This window comes from Solenopsis invicta, chromosome 1 (genome assembly GCF_016802725.1).
Source record: "Solenopsis invicta isolate M01_SB chromosome 1, UNIL_Sinv_3.0, whole genome shotgun sequence".
In the NCBI taxonomy this organism is placed as follows: Eukaryota; Metazoa; Arthropoda; class Insecta; order Hymenoptera; family Formicidae; genus Solenopsis; species Solenopsis invicta.
Window position 1 is genome coordinate 11,036,756 of NC_052664.1, and position 20,546 is coordinate 11,057,301.

The 20,546-nt window shown below is 33.3% G+C and overlaps 1 pseudogene; it reads left to right on the plus strand.

The window, feature by feature from the left end:
• The first annotated feature begins 14,737 nt into the window (after window positions 1–14,737).
• LOC105206888 lies at window positions 14,738–20,179 on the plus strand (annotated as a pseudogene).
• The last annotated feature ends 367 nt before the right edge of the window (window positions 20,180–20,546 follow it).

The following is a 20,546-nucleotide window of genomic DNA, read 5'->3' on the forward strand; positions in this document are numbered from 1 at the left end:
CGGATCGACCAAGCTGCCTTTTGTACTAGTCTCTGAGGAACATCTAGAAAAAGAGAACAAGGACATTAATAATGAGCTATTATACTGCGAGTTGCGTAAATATTTCAACGAAGTTAACAATTTCCCCTTAAAGTAAATTGTATTAATCATCCTAAATTCGATCCAAATTAGGTTAATTTTTACCTCTAATTCTTTGCATTTTTATTGCAAGATCAAGTGTCCTTCAGCATGGAAATTCTCTTCTGTTATTATAAACAATTTGAGTAATTAGCGTAACATTTAATTGAAAGAAAAATGTTGAAACTTGCATTCAACATTTTTCTTTCCCTAAGAATGGGAGTGTCACGTCCGTAGCACTGCGGCCAATTTTTCGACATTTATTATAGAAACCGATAAAACAGCCATGTGTGGTAAAATATTAATTCAAACCGTTCACATTTCCTTACGTTCTCTGTTGCCGAAAAGTCGCAACAGGACTACAAACGCACGGTTTCCATAATCATAAAAGTCACGACATAATTTCCCAGATATTTTGCACGCACGGCAAAATTAACTTAATAAAACCGCGATTCCACATGTCCTAAGGTTTCGAGTATCAAAGTGTCGTGACAAAAAAACATGAATACACGGCTTTCAAAGCAATAAAAGTCACGATTCTATTTTTTAAACACTCCTTGGTGCCGAATGCCACGGCAGAGTGATTTACATGCACGGCCGTTAAAATCATAAAATTATAGACTCAACTCGACATTTTCCAGTACCGGTGGTACTGGATGGTTGCGGCAGAGAAGTCTGCTCGCACGGCACTTGAAAAATCGTAAAATTTGAGTTTTCTTCTTTTAAAGTCATAAAATCATAGATTAATGTCAACGTGACACATTAAAAAAATTTTTTTTAAATAAATTAAAGTAAATATTTTTGATATACTTACTTCTTTTGAAAAGCCAATATGTGATTGTTCTCAAGATCACTGAGGGTGATGCCCTTGCCCTTTTCTGTGACATTTGGATGTTTCCTGCAGAGTAGCAAACCTATGTGTGAAAAGAAGAAAAGGGCAAGGGTACCGACATCAATGATCTACAGAACAATCCCATATTGGCTTTTCAAAAAAAGTAAGTATATAAAAAAATATTATTTTTAATTTAAAAAAAAAATTTTTTTTTTTTTAATTTGAAGAAACCTACTTTGTGTTGTGTGGATCGGCGTCGGTGTTGTTGAATTTGTAGTGCATTCTCTGGTTTCTGGCCCATACGATCACGAAATCTGTGACATTGTTTCCTGCAGAGTAGCAAGCCTATGTGTGAAAAGAAGAAAAGGGCAAGGGTACCGACATCAATGATCTACAGAACAATCCCATATTGGCTTTTCAAAAAAAGTAAGTATATCAAAAAATATTAACTTTAATTTATTTTAAAAAAATTTTTTTTAATTTGAAGAAATCTACTTTGTGGTTGTGTGTCGGCGTCGGTGTCGTTGAATTTGTAGTGCACTTTCTGGTCTCTGGCCCATACGATCACGGAATCTGTGACATTGTTTCCTGCAAAGTAGCAAGCCTACTTAAGTGGGTGGAATCTCCTACGTTGGGCGCCGGAGAGGTAGAACAAGGAAACTCGGTGGAAGCCATGTTAGAATTATCGGCCTGAGGAGACAATTGACAAAGATAATTCAAGTGCTCTTCGGCGATATCCGAGTTAGCGGAAAATAAGGAAGGTAGTTTAAAGGAGACCTCTCTAGACTGACAATGAGTTATAGGGAAGTGATTGATAGCGCGAGAAAATTCGATAGGCGGCACGCAGGATCTCTCTCACGGGGCTTGTCTCGCCCCGCTATTGGTGCCACCTTATCATGCGGTCCTTGCGACTCTCTGATCAGATTGTTGCGCTGCAGCGCGCAGTTCGAGGTAGGTCGGTGTCTTCGGGTAGCCCGTGACTTCTTCCCGCGGTTTTCCCGAGGCCGGCTATTCTTACGGGCTATCCTCTTCGTTGTCCGCTGCCTCCGCGCTCGGGACCGAATCAGGAACATCTTCTCACAGCTCTTCGTTCGGGGTCTACGACACGATGATCCGTGAGGAGTGTCGACACCCCCTTTGTCTGACTTTCCCTCTTTGCGTCCTGCAATATGCAGCGGCCTTACTGTTGCGTACGGGCGCGATGATGAGAGATGAATTAATTAAATGAATAAAGATCACCTGTTGTGCGCGCTACTGCGATCCTGCGCACGATCCGTAAAGCTCCGGGTGACGGTACGTCCTCTTTCTTGCAGTCTTCTTGCCGGGTAAGACCCCGTCGGTACAAAATTGGTATTTGCTAGCCGCCGATCCGCAAAACGTCACTAAAATTGACAAACGAACACACGCACACAAAACAAAGACGCGAAATTATTAGCACACGCGCCGACACGTCCGTCTGCGAGCCGAGAGAATGTAGAGCCGCAGCGTGCGCTCCGGCCGGATCTTACGATCCCTGTGATGGACAGTCGAACAGGATGTCACGTCACAATGTATAAAGATAAAAAAAAATATTTATGACTTACGAGCAAAATAACAATTTAAGATGTCAAAATATTCTTTTAGTCAAACAATATCTTAAAATCTAAGACAAACAAGAATATTATGTGATGTTGACAACATTTCATAATATTCAATAATAATATTTAATAAACTATGGTTTTAACAAAAATCGTTATCACAAACATATCAAATTAGAAATCTCATTAGCGCAGCAATATTAAGTTAGTCGTCAGTGTGGTAAAAAAACTTCAATATGGTTAAAATTGAAATTCCGTCATCTTTCGATCATCAATTTAATCATGTCAAAGTTTTTTTCCACATTGACGACTCACATAATGTTACTGCACTAATAAGATTTGTAATCTGTGCAATATGTTAATGATAACGACTTTTGTTGAACCTTAGTTTGTTAATATTGAATATTATAAAATGCAGTCAAAATGTTCGTTTTAGATTAGAAAATATTGTTTGAATAAAAAAATATTGTGACACCTTAAATTATTTAAGTGGTCATTAATCTTATTCTGATTACGTTTGTAAAAGCGAGCTTGTTCTCTGTACTTTTTTATCATCACATATACATTGATATTTAATAGAAATGTAAACATTTAGTATGCGTTAAGTAGCACAATTTCTTTTTTAATTAATTTATTTTTGTTTATTAATTTATATTCTCAACAGACCGAACGTCTGCTAACCATCCGTGATTTAAAACTCTTAGACATTTAACGCGTTCAGACTTTTTACATTTTTTCTTCAACTCCAAATGGAGATATAGTACTATACTAAACGGCGCCATGGATATGATCATTGTACCGAAGCCGAAGTGCATTGTATTTCAGAGAAGAAAATCGTGTGGAAATCTTCGTTACTCGAGTCGCAGTTTGATTGGGATGATCTCATGAAGCGATCAAAACCTCCGTGCGTAATAATCGAAGCTAACGATCCATTGTATATTGTACATATCAAGAACCACAGGTAATTCTTAAAATACTCTGCGGTGTGATCTGTGCAGATTTTGCTAAAAAATCTAAAAATTTTGCTGGATAATACAGACCTAAAAATAATTTTGTTATACAACTAAAATAATTATGTGAGGTACCTAAGGTTAGTTGTTAGAATGTCAAAATTTTTTACTCGTCATGCTTGAACTTTCTTTATAATTATTTCAATGGCGCAGTAAAATTATTCTTGGATCTGTATTTAGTTAAATTTACAGATACTTTAGCAAAATTGTTCTTTCCGCGCACGATGAACCCAAGATTTCAGTCAGGGGAGGACTCCATTTTCATACAAAATTTATTAAGATGCTGATCCTAGTTTTCGAAGATGTTCAGCGAACTTTCTTACTTCTTGATTTTTTTTATTGCGAGCACCATTTATCTATGTGCACTTAGCCTGCATGCCAGGCTAGCGTCCGATAACGTAATTCGTTTCCTTCGATTTTTTTGAATTTCCAACATATTCCTTTCTGTCTTCTTTTATTCTCGGAATTCTCTATACTTTTCATTTTTTATAATGCATTGTCCCTCTTTGATTAAACATTCAGTAAACGGAAATAAATTGAAAATTTTTAATCTATTTTAATTCATTCGAATACATATTTAATTAAAATACAGCAATTAAGCATTTCAATTCTATGTCATGGTTTAAAATGGATTGGATGAGCCGCGAAAACTCCTTCTAAATTAAAAAAATAAAAATTACTTTATTTCAATTCCGTTTCATGAATTAAAATGAATTATATGGCTCACATAACTTTTGAAAAAAAAAATCCCATAATTTTATGAATTAAAGTGGTTTCAAAGAATTCTTGAACTTGGATAGAAACGGATTTGTGTGGTCATTGCAGAATCTAAATTCTTGATTTTTTAAATCCATTTCTATCCATTTTAAATATTTTAACCGTAAAACTAAATCTCACGCGTAGACGTAAGTAATAAAAATTAGTGCACAGCCCTCTTTAAAACAGGGGAGGGCAATAGATAAAAAAAGGTATAAATAAGAAGATTTTCTAGCGGTGCGCGCAGTGCTTATTCTAATACAATCTGATACATAGTCTATGACATTTTGTATGTCCCAGTCTGTGACTCTCGGATCAGCGGTCTGTAAGCTTATCACTCTAAAAACCTCGATAGACAAATGTTAGACAATTCTCTAAGTCGCGTCTCACAAATTGTGTATCGCGCCCTTCAGCCGTATTTGATCAAGCTACCCGTTTTTGCTGCGCACAGGCCAGATTGAAGACCTGCGGCCCCGAGCGTTTCACACAGCACGAATACTACGAAGGCGGTCCGATAAGTACTTAACCTCACCGCCCGATGGTGCCAGTATCGCAAAAGAGATTTACTATCGTGTAGTATAGCCATGGAATTTGATTCTGTCCATGGGAAAATTTTTCAAACTAAAAAGTCGCTATCTTTCTACATACTTACAGTTTATGATTAACGTAACGACCAATAAGCTCTAGTCGTTACATTAATCATGAACTGCGAGTATGTAGAAAGTGGTGACTTCTCAGTTTGGAAAATTTCCCCATGGACAGAATCAAATTCTGGGCTGCGTTCAGATTCTCCACCCGGTGAGTGATCTCTGGGTGACTGGGTAAATGGGCGGAGCTAATGAAAAGCTCCCTAGTGGTTTATGGAATCTGAACGCACTCTCAAACATTGGGTGTGTTTAGCAAATAACGCTGAGAAATAGTAACATAAATATCTCAGATTCAGAATAAATTACATAATAAATTAAGATAAACGATAAAGATAATACATAAATTTTTTACTATGAATATTCTTATCAATATAACTAAAGTAGATGAAAATTAAATGTTAGTAGAATAGGACGAATCAATTTAAACAATGAAAATAAATTTTTATTTTAACAAATTAGATGAAGATATATATTGCGCATATCATCTATTATATGTATAGGCTTGTTTTCTATTCCTGCACTAGACTGCACTGGAACGTTCCTTCTTGTTTTTACTAACTTTCAAATATATATCTATTTCACTTTAAGTGCACACTAATTCAGGGAGTTCAGGAACAGAAAACAAACAGTATATTTTATTAGTATCAGAAAATATTTAATAATACTAAAAATCTTTAACATACTAATCTCAAATATAAATATTTATATAACGGTTTTGTGAGACTGTAGACCAAGAAACTTTACATTAATAGAATAAAAGATTAATATTTATTAATCTGTAATTACATAAACAGAATAATAAACAAAACGTTTAAACTTTACTTGGTTATTAACGTTTTTCTTTATTATATTTATACATTTTAATTCTTATTTACTATAATATTTTAAATTAAATTTATTTTTTTATTTTAAATTTGTTTTAAATATACGAGCTTTATCACAAATATATAGAAATTTTATAGCGATACATTTTGGAACGCACCTTTATGTCATCCACCCGTTTCACCCGGCTCAAGGACCCATGTGGTTTTTCCACTCTCTCGGGATAGACAGAGTGATAAAGTGAACGACCCTCCTAATGTCCGGTAGGGGCACTCTAAAGGAATCTGAACGCTCTTTAGGTGCCTGGGTGCACTCGGGTGGGGAATCTGAACGCAGCCCTGTGGGTGTACATTCTCGTAGACGGTTACTGTCCAAATTTAGCCGAATCGGACTTGTAGTTTTGTTTTGACCGCGTGTGGAAGCGGGCGTGTCCGCGGATTTTAGAAAAATGGAAAAAGAGCAATATCGGTCAGTGATTTGAGCAGTGATGAGAGATGGCCCGACTTTTCTCGCGCGTGCGCGGTGAATGTAGTATCACTGAGGTATCGCTACAGAGAAAAAGATGTACCATTGGCACCCGTACATAATTTTTTGTAATTTAAAAGCAAAATTTTTATAATATGAGAAAAATGTTTATTATATTAAATTAACAATTATTAAAATTATTAAAAATTAAAATTATTAAAATTATTTAAAATTACAATTATTAAAATTACTAAAAATTATAATTATTAAAAATGTGTTATATATATGTATAATAATTATATATTTGTATGTAAAAAAAAAATATATATATATATATGTATGTATGTATATATATGTAGAGAGAGAGAGAGAGAGAAATAAACTGAAGGAAGGATTAAAATAATTTTACACAAGATATATTTATAATAACAAAATAAAATACTTTATTTGGCAGAAAAAATTATAGAATACCAACATTTGTTGCAAGGGTAAGGAAAACTGCCAAAAACCTTAGTATTCATAAAACCAGTATTCATAAAACCAGTATTCATAAAACAAAAATAAACTCGTGAAATTCAAAACTTAATATGCTAAAGTTATAATGTAATTGTATATATACATGTTAAAAATACATTAATTAATTAAAAAAAAAATGTGTTAAAATTAATGACTATCACAAATAATCACAGTAATACTAACCTAAATATTATTCTACTATAATCTAATTATAATTATTCTAATATCTATTGAACACTACTTTTTACTTATATAATAATTAAAAAAATAAAATTTGTACATTTATTTGTATTGCACATTTTAAAACAAAATTAAATCAAATAAAAAAAAATCTGAAAAATAAAAGAACAATTAATAACACACATATATTGCACGTATGGAAAAAAAATTGGCTAGATGACATTAAAAAATTAAAAATTATATGCAAAATAATATAAATAAAAAAGCAAAAAAATCAGAAATTATATTAAGTACCATCAGATGTACATTTCTTTCCATATAAATTTTCTGCATTATGCAGTTCGAGATGCCTTGAGTCAACTTGAAAATTTGTACAATTAATATTTTGCGATTGAAAACTGGATCTAACAACGCAAATTGAAGAGACTGTATCATTAGCTAATCGGTTTCTTTTTTTATTTTTTACATCGGTTACAATGGAAAATATTCGTTCGGCCTCGGCATTTGAGTGAGGAAAAGAAAGAACTATTTCGACTAATGATTCTAAATTTGGAAACATCTTTTCCCCATCGAAATTTTGAAATTCTAATATCTTTTTCCACATTTCATCAATTTTTAAGCAAGCTAATTCTTTTTTTTCTTGATCATTAAAACTTGTTGGTAAAATAAGCCACTCGAAAGCTAATTTAGTTATATCGATATTATGGTCTACCCGTTTCGCGATAAAAGTTAAGTCTTCAACCTCTAATCTACCTTCGTCATACAATGCAACTTTAGGATCTAAAAAAGTTAATTGTTGGAAAAGTTTATCTTTAAAAGGCAAACGTTTAAGCATTTCTCGAACCGCAGTAATGTAAAATTCTAAACAGTTCAATCTAATCTGTTGTGCGCATTCCGCAGATAATGTTTCTAAGAAGCTCTCGCATTCCGGTCCTACATTAACTTTTTCTCTAAAATTATTTTTATTATTAATATCTAAATTAGCAATATCTGTCAAAATTTCAGGTTTAATAAAATTTAAAGCTATATACTTAATTAATGGTCGGCTACTTTCAAATAATTTATGTATTAAAATATCACGCGATTGAAATAAAGCATTAAAAGTATTGAAAAAATTTAATGAATATTTTAAAAATAACATATATGCTTTGATTGCATCATCATTTAAATGGTCTAAAATAACTTGGGCAGATTTTAATTTATCTTCTACTGTCGCTAAAATAAAATAACTTTTTAAAACTTCCCAGTTATCTAAAAGTCTAATAACACATTGATGTAAACATAGCCACCTTGTTTCTGATAATTTCAACATCTTACATTTTTGTACTTCAAAAAATTCTTGAAATTCGCCCAGAACTGCGCATCTCTTTGCACTGCCCGAAATGTGGCAACTCCTCTAATTAAACTTTCGCAAGAAGATGGTAATTTTACACAAGCTTTACTAGCTATAAGCGCGGATGAATGGCAAATGCAATTTAACGTTATTAATTCTGGTACCTCTAATTTTAAATGTGTCATAAAAGAATTATTACATCCAATCATAACGGATGCATTGTCGCATGCCACTCCAACAATATTTTTAATCGGAATTTCTTTTTCTTCAAAAAATTTTTTAAATAGTTCAAAAATTTTACTCGCGGAACAATCAGTAGCATCTAACGGCAATAATGTTAATAATTGAGTCGTGAGTTTTTTATTTAAAGGCGAAACATATTGAACAAGTATACACATTACTTTAATATCTGTTATATCTGTACTTTCATCGATCAAAATGGAAAATCTACATGTTTGTAAACATTGAACAATTTTTTCGATTTCGCGTTTTGCAAGAATATTTTTTACAACATTTGCACACTTATTTCGAGCAAGTGAAAGATCTTGCACAACGGGATCTCGGGCGCCAACTCTTTTAAATACCGGAATTAAATAATCCGCGGCACAAAAAGCTACGTTATGTTCTGCAAAAAACGCTGACAATATAATTTCCGCGCTTTTAACCTCGTCTTTATGCGATAAATTATTATTAACATTATCGGTGGCTTTAAAATCAGAAGAATTTACATTTTTGTTATGTCTGACCGTCTGCGAGTGCTTAACTAAATCTATTTTCATGCATCTCATGGTCTTATTGCATGCAATACAAAGCGCTTTATCTTTTATTTCAGGATGAGGAGTTAACCATCCTTTAAAAATATTTTCATCTAGCCAAGAATGTTGAAAAACTGTAATTTTACGTTTTTTATTAACCGGTTCTTCTTCAATATTGCGATCCATTACGTAAATATTAATGTTAACTTACCAAGAAGTTGTAGATGTAGCCTCTTTTCTGTCTCTTGCACCCATAACGGCCGAAACATAAGACGTCGTTGCTATGTGACGTCATGGCCGCGCACGCGCGAGAAAAGTCGGGCCGTCTCACATCACTGGATTTGAGTCTTGTTTTTGGAAGGGAAATTGCGCAGCAAAATCAAAGAGCACTTAAATACTGTACGGTAACTCTTCTTCGATGGCGACCATCAAAAATTGGTTTAACGAGTTTCAACGTGGTCGCACGTCGGTTTTTGATGAGCCACGCCCAGGTGCGGAGTGCGCACGATTGGACACCGCACGATTGGACACCACCACTCACAGCGGCCGATGCCTAGAGTTTTTCCGTTGGTTTGGTTAAATAAGTCAAGATGATTGGTTGGTGTCCAATCGTGCTGTGTCCAAAAGAGTGTCACTCCCCAGGTGCCCCAAAAATGGCTACTACGGAGGACAACGTGACAAAAATCCACAATCTCGTATTGGCAGACCGCCGATTGAAGGTGCGCGAGATAGCTAAAACAGTAGGCATCTCAAAAGACCGCGTGGGTTATATCCTGCATGAAATTTTGGGCATGAGAAAGCTGTCGGCGCGATGGGTGCCGCGTTTGCTCACTCCGGACAACAAGCGCAACCGTGAGATCACTTCAGAACAGTGTTTGACGCTGTTTAAGCGCAATCCGAAGGAGTTTCTGTCGTTTCGTGACCGTCGACGAAACATGGATCCACTGATACATACCAAGGAGCAATCGAAACAATGTTTTCCGGACAATGAGCAAAGTATGATGGGACCAGAAGAAACATCTACAGAGGAGAGACCGATGGAAGCAAGACCCCGAAAAGAAAGACATTAATAGTAGAAGATAGATTACAATTACAAGGAAAAGAAAAGCAACTAATACATCGAAAAAAACGAATAATAGTAAGTGCACTTTGTAATCTGTTTCTCTTGTTACTACTCATTTAAATTATTTTACAGAAAAAAGGAATAAACGAATCAGCGTGCAATTGCATGTGTCACGTCCGCAACCCTGCGGCTATATTTTTTTGGCATCGATATTACGCAGACCGGCAAGTCGGCATTTGGTAAAATTCAAACTGTCGGGTCGCGTTCTTTACATTTTCCTGGTACCAAATTGCCGCGGCAGAGTAATCTGCACGCACGGCCAGTAAGTTGTAAAGTCATACTCAACATTTTCCAGTGACGGAGAGTCGCTAGAGAAAAGCTGCCCACGATACTTAAAAATAATAAAATCATAGACTCATGTTAATTTAACATTTTCCAGTGCTGGATGGTCGCGGCGGAGAAGTCCGCTCGCACGGCACTTGAGAGCCATAAATTTAAGTTTTCTTATCAAAGAAATCCGAGTGGTGGTTGCATCGGGTGACACTCTTTTGGACACAGCACGATTGGACACCAACCAATCATCTTGACTTATCTAACCAAACCAACGGAAAAACTCTAGGCATCGGCTGCTGTGAGTGGTGGTGTCCAATCGTGCGGTGTCCAATCGTGCACACCCCGGTTGCATCAGCAGTAACCCCTACTAAAAGTACCAACTTGCCACGCTTTTTCTCAAGCTTTGTCTAAGAAATCATATAAATAGGGATGCAGCCCGCGATTGGGCAATTCGAGAACAGGGTTAGTATAGCCTGGGCAGTTCCGTGTCGCAGCATCAGCGACCGAATTCTGTCTGACCTACCAATTTGCGTTGATCAGTTCAGCGGTTCGCGCTAACTCCTTCAAGTTCTCATTCTATTTCCAATGCGAGATCAAATCCAAATCTTACGTTAATGTCAAATCAATCCCGTTTCTAATCTTAGAACTCTCTCTCTTCAAAACTAACTCTAATTTTAATTTTCAATCTATGTTTAATTTTAATTCTAGTTTTAATTTAGTTATAGCTTTAGATAAGTTGTAATTGTTTAACATTAATGGTATTACGTAACCCATTGCTTTTGCCCTTATGTTTATATCAATAAATAGTAGTTTACACGCATAAACGCTTTGCTCAATTTCTGCGTTTATTTTACCGGCTTCCATGCAAGCAATTCCCCGAGTGTAGTGAGTAACCAAAAGTACTACGGTCGAGATCCGAGAACCATCGGACAACTAAGAGGGACTAGAGGTACCATCACCTGACTGGCGCAGTTTACGACGGGAGCAACGGTGCCAGCAATCATCGCCACCGAAAGTTAAGTCACAACACCCAGTAAAGCATGTCAAATAATCCTTTTTTTTTAACCGGAACCTTTTACTTCCTTGGCTAAATTCTGCACTTTGCAATTGAACTACCTTTTACCGGCACCAACTCAATCACAATATAATTTGCGACAAATGTTGTAACGCTGGTGGTTTTTGGGCGATTCGGGAAAGCGAGAAGTTGGTTGTGGATAAGCTTGTCGGATCGCCGGGTTCGGTGAAATAATCGCACTCAGAGTTAAACAGAAATAAAGATTGTGAATTTATTTAAAAATGTAATTATATCATGACAAAGTAAACTTTAGGTTTGTCATCTATTTAGGTTTATGTTATACCGTCACCGGTTTTGACTCCAATTAGATTTTTTAGTAAGGGGGCCCTGAAAAGGGCCGGTTCTTGATGTTCCGGTTATGCCGGGTCAGCGGTTCTGGGATCCAAGAAGGAGTCCTGAGGGTCCCGTTGGTGGAGCCGAGCTCAACACGGCAGTGCTGGACTTTCGCTTCTTTGACGAAGCCGGACTCGACGTCGATACCAAAAGTCTTTCTCACGCTCGCAGAGCTAGGCTCGACACGAGGGAGAGTGATTATAATCCAAGAGCTGGGCTCAACCGGAATGCTCACAGAGCAGAGCTCAATGAGAGGCAGAGATGTTCTTTTCAGTACAATTGTACTTTTTTAGTACAATTGCTTAAGCTTTTGTTAGTACTTTTTCTCAATATTTTGTACTGATAATCAGTACATATTTATATAATCAATACAAAGTAGTACGTAATTTAATTTCTTTTATATTCTATAACCGTTATAGCACATTAAACGCAATGAACAACGAGAGATAAATTCTATGAAGGTTCTGTATTTTCGAATGTATTTTATGTTCAAAGTCCCTAAAAGTAGAGAGTCTGGACATTTGGGAGTTCCACGTGATTGGATGCACGTGACTGTGCGCTTAAAATGGCAGCATCAATACGAATCCCTGTTTAACCCTCTTTAGCCAATGCAACAACATACAACACGTACGACAGATACAGTGTACATACATACACAATGATAAACGTACACCCATGGAAATTGATTCTGTCCATGGGGAAATTTTCCAAACTAAAAAGTTGCTATCTTTCTACATACTTACAGTTTATGATTAACGTAACGACCAATAAAATCTAGTCGTTACATTAATCATAAACTGCGAGTATGTAGAAAGTGGTGACTTCTCAATTTAGAAAATTTCCCCATGGACAGAATCAAATTCCATGGGTGTACACATACATTAAACCTTGAACCTGTTTTTAGTTTTTAATTTTCTAATTTATATGTTATAATATAAATTCTGAAATTTAATTTATAAGTTTTTATCAAAAAACCACTGAAAAATTAAATAAGAAAAGATGGACTGGTAAATACTATACATTTTTGTTGGTTATGTATTAAGATATTTAATGATTTTACATACATATATAATACAATTATTAAAAATTGTAACATTTAATTTGTTTTATTACTTAACAATTATCATTTTTGTCGATTAATGCTCTGTTATCGAATAATATTTTGCTATTGACTAGTATTTTGTTAAATTTATGTAATTAATATTTATTCTATACACAAATTAATGTTTATGTGAATGAAAGTAATTAACACAAATATTACAATTTATTTATTTAGATTTCTCATTAAAAAGCATACCACAGAAAATATAAATTCTGATGATCCTATTCCAAGTACATCAAAGTATACCGATGAAAATACAATGTTTATCGTCATACCTTCAGATAATGCTATAGAAGAAGAATATATTTTACAAAATTCATACATTATAGAGATCTCAGATGAATCTGATAATGAAGTATTACAATCTACTACAACAGTTGATTTAAATACAGACAAAAGTAAAAATGTGAAGAAATTTAAAGAAATTACAAATGTCAAAGTCAAGAGACCAACTTACAAACAAAAATTTCGATTTGAATAGAAAACTGATTATCCGTGGCTGGGTGAAAGAAATGGTCAGACTATGTGCAATGTGTAATACAACAATTACTGGAAGCGTTTTTCACGTATGTAGACATAGTCTCAGTAATCAACACTAAAAACATGTAAAGTCAGTTACCAACACAAAAACAGTTAAAAAGACACTGTTAGATCCTACTAAGACATTCAAAGATTTAATTAATAAGGCAGAAACGGGTGACACTCTTTTGGACACAGCACGATTGGACACCAACCAATCATCTTGACTTATCTAACCAAACCAACGGAAAAACTCTAGGCATCGGCCGCTGTGAGTGGTGGTGTCCAATCGTGCGGTGTCCAATCGTGCGCACCCCGGCAGAAACAAAACTCGCTTTTTATATATGTGAAAAAAATTTGCCTTTTCAAATAATTAATTCGTTATTGGAAGTCTGTCAACATATCTTTTCAGATTCAAAAATTGCAAAAAACTTAAAAATAAAACAAAAAAAGGCGACAAGTTTAGTATTAACAAAAATTGCTCCATATATTAAAAAACAACTAATATCAAAATTACAAAACAGAAAGGTTTCGTTAATAGTAGATGTGACTACGGATGTTTCCACACAGAAAAGTATCGTTTTAGTCGCTCGATTCTGGGATGAAAATAGCGTTTAAAACAGATTTTTAGATTTAATAGAGGTAAAAGACTGCAAAGTTGAAAGTTTATATCAGACAATAAAAAACTTTCTTGACGGAAATAGGATTCCTTATACTAATCTAAGGCTTTAGTGCTGACAATTGTTCCGTCATGATAGGAGATATAAGAGGCTTAGAAGCTAAACTGAAACAAATAGCACCAGATTTAATTGTACAAGGCTGTATTTGCCATTCAGTACATTTATGTGCTTCTAAAGCATGTGCAAAATTACCAAATATAAAACAATTTGCACGAAATATCTACTCACATTTTAAAAATAGTAGTTATCGCCAGGAAGAACTCTGAGAATGTCAAATATTTAAAAACGAAAAGCCACACAAAATACTTTGCTTAAGTCAGACAAGATGGTTATCGCTTCATATAAGTATTGACAAATAGTATTGAAAAATATCAACAAATTAAATAATATTTAAAATAAAAATTTAATAATTAAAATTATTTTATTAATAAAATATAAATAAAAAATAATACAATTGTAAAAAAGAATATATTTAATTGTTAATAATTAACATGAATTAATATATAATATAAATTTATTTATTTTTTTATTATTTTATAAGTTAAATCTAAAATTTAAATTTTAAATAAAGCAATTACAATTAGATTTTAGAATTTATATTAATAAATTTATTACTGTTACAACAATATAATCATTTATTTTTAATATACAGACTGTTATTAACAATATTCTGCAGCATTGAGAGTCTTTAAAGATGTTTTTTGAAAAAGCAATTAAAGAAGATAGTCTACTTACGACCAAAAATATTTTACGTGGCCTGAACAATGACACATTTAAGATTTATTTTTTTTTCCTATCATATATCCTAGAATTGGTAACAAAAATCAATTTAAAATTTCAAAGTGAAAGCCCTCAGTTACCATATTTACTTGAAAGGATAACAAATTTGTATAAGATAATTTTAAGATTGTTTATTAAAAAAGATATTAAAAAAAAATGTATCCGATATCTCCTTGAGAATCCAGATAATTATATTTCACTAGATGAATGTATTTTGGTGTCAAAATTAATGCTTTTCTTAAAAAATCAGAAACCAAAGTCGAAAAAGAAGATCTTCATAATTTTAAATTAAAAGCTCTGTTTTTTTATATAAAACTTTATAAACAAATTAAAATGCGATTTAATTTTAATAGTCCTTATTTGATATTTGCAGCCAATTTTACTATACAGAATGCGTTAAGTGGTAATATTGCAGAATTTACGAACTTGTGTCCATCATTAAACATTGACATTGAATTGGTTAACATTGAGTGGCAACATTTATACCACACATTTCTATTGGATACATATCTAATCGGATACGATCCTACGATCTTATGCAATTTTGGAACATGGTAGATTAAAGTAAAAATACAAGTGACAAAAAAACAATATTTGATGGCACTTGTTAAGTACATATTAATCTTACCGCATTCATCTGCTGCTGCAGAGAGGCTATTTTCACAATTAAACTTAATTAAAAATAAACTGAGAAACAGATTAAACAGATATTTTAACAATTGCGTCGGTTTTGGCCATTAAAGAAACGTTAAAATATCAGATAATTGATTATAAAATTTTTTTTGTAAAAAAAATGATTGAAACTTTAAATAATGACAACGAGCAAGAAGTTGAAATGTTATGTGATTTAATCGAATGTGATAATGACTGTAATCAGTTATAAAGACATAGTTTACAAAATGTTATACAAAAAAAATAATTTATGTTTTCATTAATACAATGTTTGTACCATAATAGTTTTGTACTATAAGTTTTTAAATAAAGTTGATAAAAAATTTCTATACATTTGAATAAAATAAAAACATCTGGGCGTCAATTACAAATCACATAACTTGATAAAAATTACGAAAGTGAGCAAATTTACTACAATTAATAATTTTATTTATCAGTATTTAGTGAATTTGCTCATTTTTGTAATTTTTACTAAGTTGTATGATCTGTAATCAATGCACTATAAAATAAAATTGCTGTCAGGACGATTTGAATATCCCGCCAATTAATGGTTAGTACAATTCAGTACAAAACTCCCCACAAATTAAGTACTATTCTCCTTCTCGGAAGGAACATCCCTGATGCGAGGTTGAGGATGCTTTTCCCGAGAGCTGGGCTTGATCGGTACGTTAGTTACTTCGGGACTCTTGCTTTGCCGTCGACACTTGGTTGGAGGACGTGCCGGGCGACAAGGTATTCGTCGATACACTGCGTCAGATGTCAACGGTATGTTGTCTTGTGGACGTACTCGCCGCGTATAGGCGAGCGCATGATGTAAAAAACAAAGTGAAACAACGCGCATCGTCGGCAGCTCAATGCGCGGTAAGAGGCGTGGCTCGATGTGATGAGCCAATAAAATTTGGGTCCAAATATATCCGCGCAATTTAAATATGAAACAATCATATGTAGTCACGTACTTAAAATGTAGATATTGTTAAAAAAAATAAATATAAAAATGTAAAAATACTTGAAATTTATTATCTTTAACACAAATCACTTGCAATAAACACTGTTGTTATAAACATGAAATACAACAATTTAAGGCTCCTGACTCCTCAGCCGAGAACTCCGCGTTGACGGTAGCGACATTTCGTCGCGGACAAAATTAGAACTAATACACGTGAAACGTGACAGATTGACGATGAAATGTTATCGTGCATGTCATTTTGTTATTATGTGTTTCATTGTAAAAACATGACTTGTCTCGTATTTACCAAATTCGTAAAAATGGACCGCGAATAAAGTTTCTTTGAATTTTATACATAAAAGTACATTTTTCACTCCTTTTAATAGCTATCCGTGTGTTTTCCTGTCTGAATAGACGTCACTTTACGTGTTTTTTACGACTATTTACTGACTGCTAGGCGAAAAAAGGATAGTCGTGACCGATATTTAGAAGTGTTTTAAAGCCATCTGATTAGTCTGTTTTAACCAAATTGGCATTATTTAGAAATGGCATGTCGGACAAAATTATGTGCCCATGTGTTTTCCTGTTTCAATTGCTTCACTTTACATGCTTTTTACAACTATTTACTGATTGTTAGGCGGAAAAAGGATAGTCGTGACCGATATTTAGAAGTGTTTTAAAGTCATCTGCTTAGTTTGTTTTATCCAAATTGGCTTTATTTACAAATGGCATGTCGGACAAAATTACGTGTCATTTCACGCAATTTCTCGCTTCTGACGTCACGACTTCAATATGGCCGCGGCGAGTACTCAGGAGCCTTAACCATACACATAAGTTCATTCTTATAACTTTCCAAATTTCTTCTAATTCAAGTTTACAAAATTTAAAATAACAATTATCACAATTTTTATTAATGTACAAAGTCTCAACTTTACCTTTATGTTCTTCTTTTTTTAAGCTTTAAATTTCTTTGATTCATCGATTATCTCCGATTCACGTATAAATGCAAGTATAAATACGTCCCAGTACCGGAGTCATAGCCATATTGAAACTCAAAATTTGGACCCAGTTCTGATCGATCTAGAGAATGATCTATTGCACATCTGATCACTTGTTTCACCTTTCTTCTTACATCATGGGCGAGCGAAGACTGGTTTCTCGAGGCTCGCGGAACGCCTTATATCCTGATTTTGTCCACGTTTAACTCCCGAGTTCGGACGCCGCGTAGCAGTAGCGCCGCGGAACTAGGCAGATGCGCGCGCGCGCGTCCGGTGAAGGCCATAGCACATAGAAAAACGTAAGACGTAATACGTAAGCAGTAAGCTGTAAGCAGTAGAGGCCATGACACACAAAATGCTTAAGGCATTACGTTCTACCAATCACAGTCAGAATTGTGATTTACGTATATATTCCAAACTTTTATCGCAGATGCAAAAAATTTTATTAATATATTTTACATTAATATATTTTATTAATATATTTTACATTGATAAAAAGAAATTATTTATTTGAAGGTAAAGTTAACTCATGCTATAAAATATTATTTTTGTTACATTTATTACATTTTAATATACTCATCGTGCATGAACAACACAAAACTACTATTGCTAAAGTTATTAATATTTAATAACAGCTCTCGGTACATAGCACTCTGTATACAGAATGTAATGTAAAAAGAAATTTATTGAAATTAAGTGGCTGATGATTTTTTAGCTTACTTTTAAGAATTACTTTTTATATGCTTATTTTTAGAAAATATGGATAACGATCACGAGGAAATACTACAAGCATCATTATTAACATTAATTCTTGGTGTATATTTATTAAAAAGACGAATATCTTTTCGTTGGAATAATCGACAATATTGGGTACGACCAATTAATCTAAAACGTCCTGCTCAAGGAGATTTTCATCATTTGTGGCAAGAGATAAAAAATGACCCATATATATTTTTCCGGTACACAAGAATGACTGTCTGTGTCTTCAATCAATTACTGGAAATGATGAAACCAGTTTTAACCAAAAAAAGTCATCGTTATTATCTGAACAACAATTAGCTTTGACACCAAGGTATATATTATAACAACTATGGTCACTGCATTAGTAGCTGAACAGTCACCAGCAAATGTTTAAGAAAATATCTCAGACAGCACACAATATTTATGATAAATATTAATAAATATTTATTATAAATATTTTTTATAAATATTATACAAATATTTTATACATATTATATATATATATATATATATATATATAACGGAAAAAAATTATAAAAATCTTTATCAAAAATATTGTTAAAATATTTTCTAAAATATTGGTCGCGAATTGGATGGGTGACCGTTTCGGAATTTCCGAAAAAAATTCCTAAGAATGGAATTTTTTTGGAAAAATTGTTTTTTAAAATATAGAAATATTGTTTTACTCATTGGGATTATATGGTGTAATATAATATTTATGCGGATATTTCGAACATTTTCAAAATAATTACCATAAATCATAAATATTTTTGAAACATTTATGATAAATATTTATGATCAGTCCAATCTACGGCCATAAAAACATTTATTAAATGTTTTGATAAATGTTTATAAAATATTAAAATAAATATTATAAATATTTAGTAAATATTTTATAAATATTTTGTGCTATCTGGGATAGTAATAAAATATAATAAATAAACATTTTAAATAACAAAATTGCAAATTAAATTATATACCTTGGATCTAATTTACATTCTGATTTAATTAAAATATCACGTTTTAATATGTATTTATATTAAATATTATATTGATTTAATTTATTACACTAGATATCTTGCCACTGATGACCAGATTTTATCAATTGCATTACCTTACCGAATCGGAGAATCGACAGCTCAAAACGTAATTAAAGAAACTTGTGCCTCACTTATCAAAGTGTTGATGCCCATATATGTTCAAGTTCCTAATGAAGAACAAATATGGTTAAAAATAATAGAAGGATTTTGGAGAGAATGGAATTTTCCAAATTGTTGTGGTTCAATTGATGGAAAGCACGTACAAATACAGGCACCACTAAACTCTGGAAGCTTATATTATAACTATAAGAAAACGTTCAGCATAGTGCTAATGGCAGCATGCGACAGTAATTATAAGTTTACAGCAGTTGATTGTGGAGCTTACGATAATAATAATGATGCAGAAGTATTTGCAAGATCCGCATTTGGTCAAGCTCTGGTCAATGATAAGTTAAATCTGCCATGTGGGGAAGCCAATTTGCCTGGAAGCAATACGAAAACACCATGCTTTTTTGTTGGTGATAAAGTCTTTTAATTATCAACAAAAATGATGAGGCCATACTCTGGTCATTATTTAGAAGAAAAAAAATAGAATTTTCAATTATAGATTGTCGCGCGCTAGAATAGTAATTAAAAATAGTTTCGGTATTCTTATATCACGATGGCGAGTGTTTAGAAAACCAATCTGTATGAATCCAAAAATGGTGGATAAAATAATAATGGCAACAATATGTTTGCATAATTTTTTGAAAACATTAAACGATTTAAGAAGATGCTATAGTGACAGGGAATTACCGACACATTACAGTGTTCATTAATTTTCGAATTGGCTCTACAGATCATAAAATCCTTTTACAGAATAAAAGTACGCACCAAAACAAAGTGCGGGCTGGTAAATTTTACGAAAAAATCAAACAAAAAGTTAAAAATTTATTTATTTTCGGCTCGTAGATCTGTCAACCGAGGTTAACTTTTGTCATTTACTAACGTTCTGTAGCTCGTATGTATGAAATGAGACCAGGCCGCACTTTAGAAAACTCTAACGAACAACACTGACTATCCGTTTGTTTTCTGTTCCTGAACTCCTTGAATTAGTGTGCACTTAAAATGAAATAGATATATATTTGAAAGTTAGTGAAAGCAAGAAGAAACGTTCCAGTGTAGTCTAGTGCAGGAATAGAAAACAAACGGTATTTCATTTTAAGTGTACACTTATTTAGAGAGTTCAGGAACAGAAAACAAACGGAAAGTTCT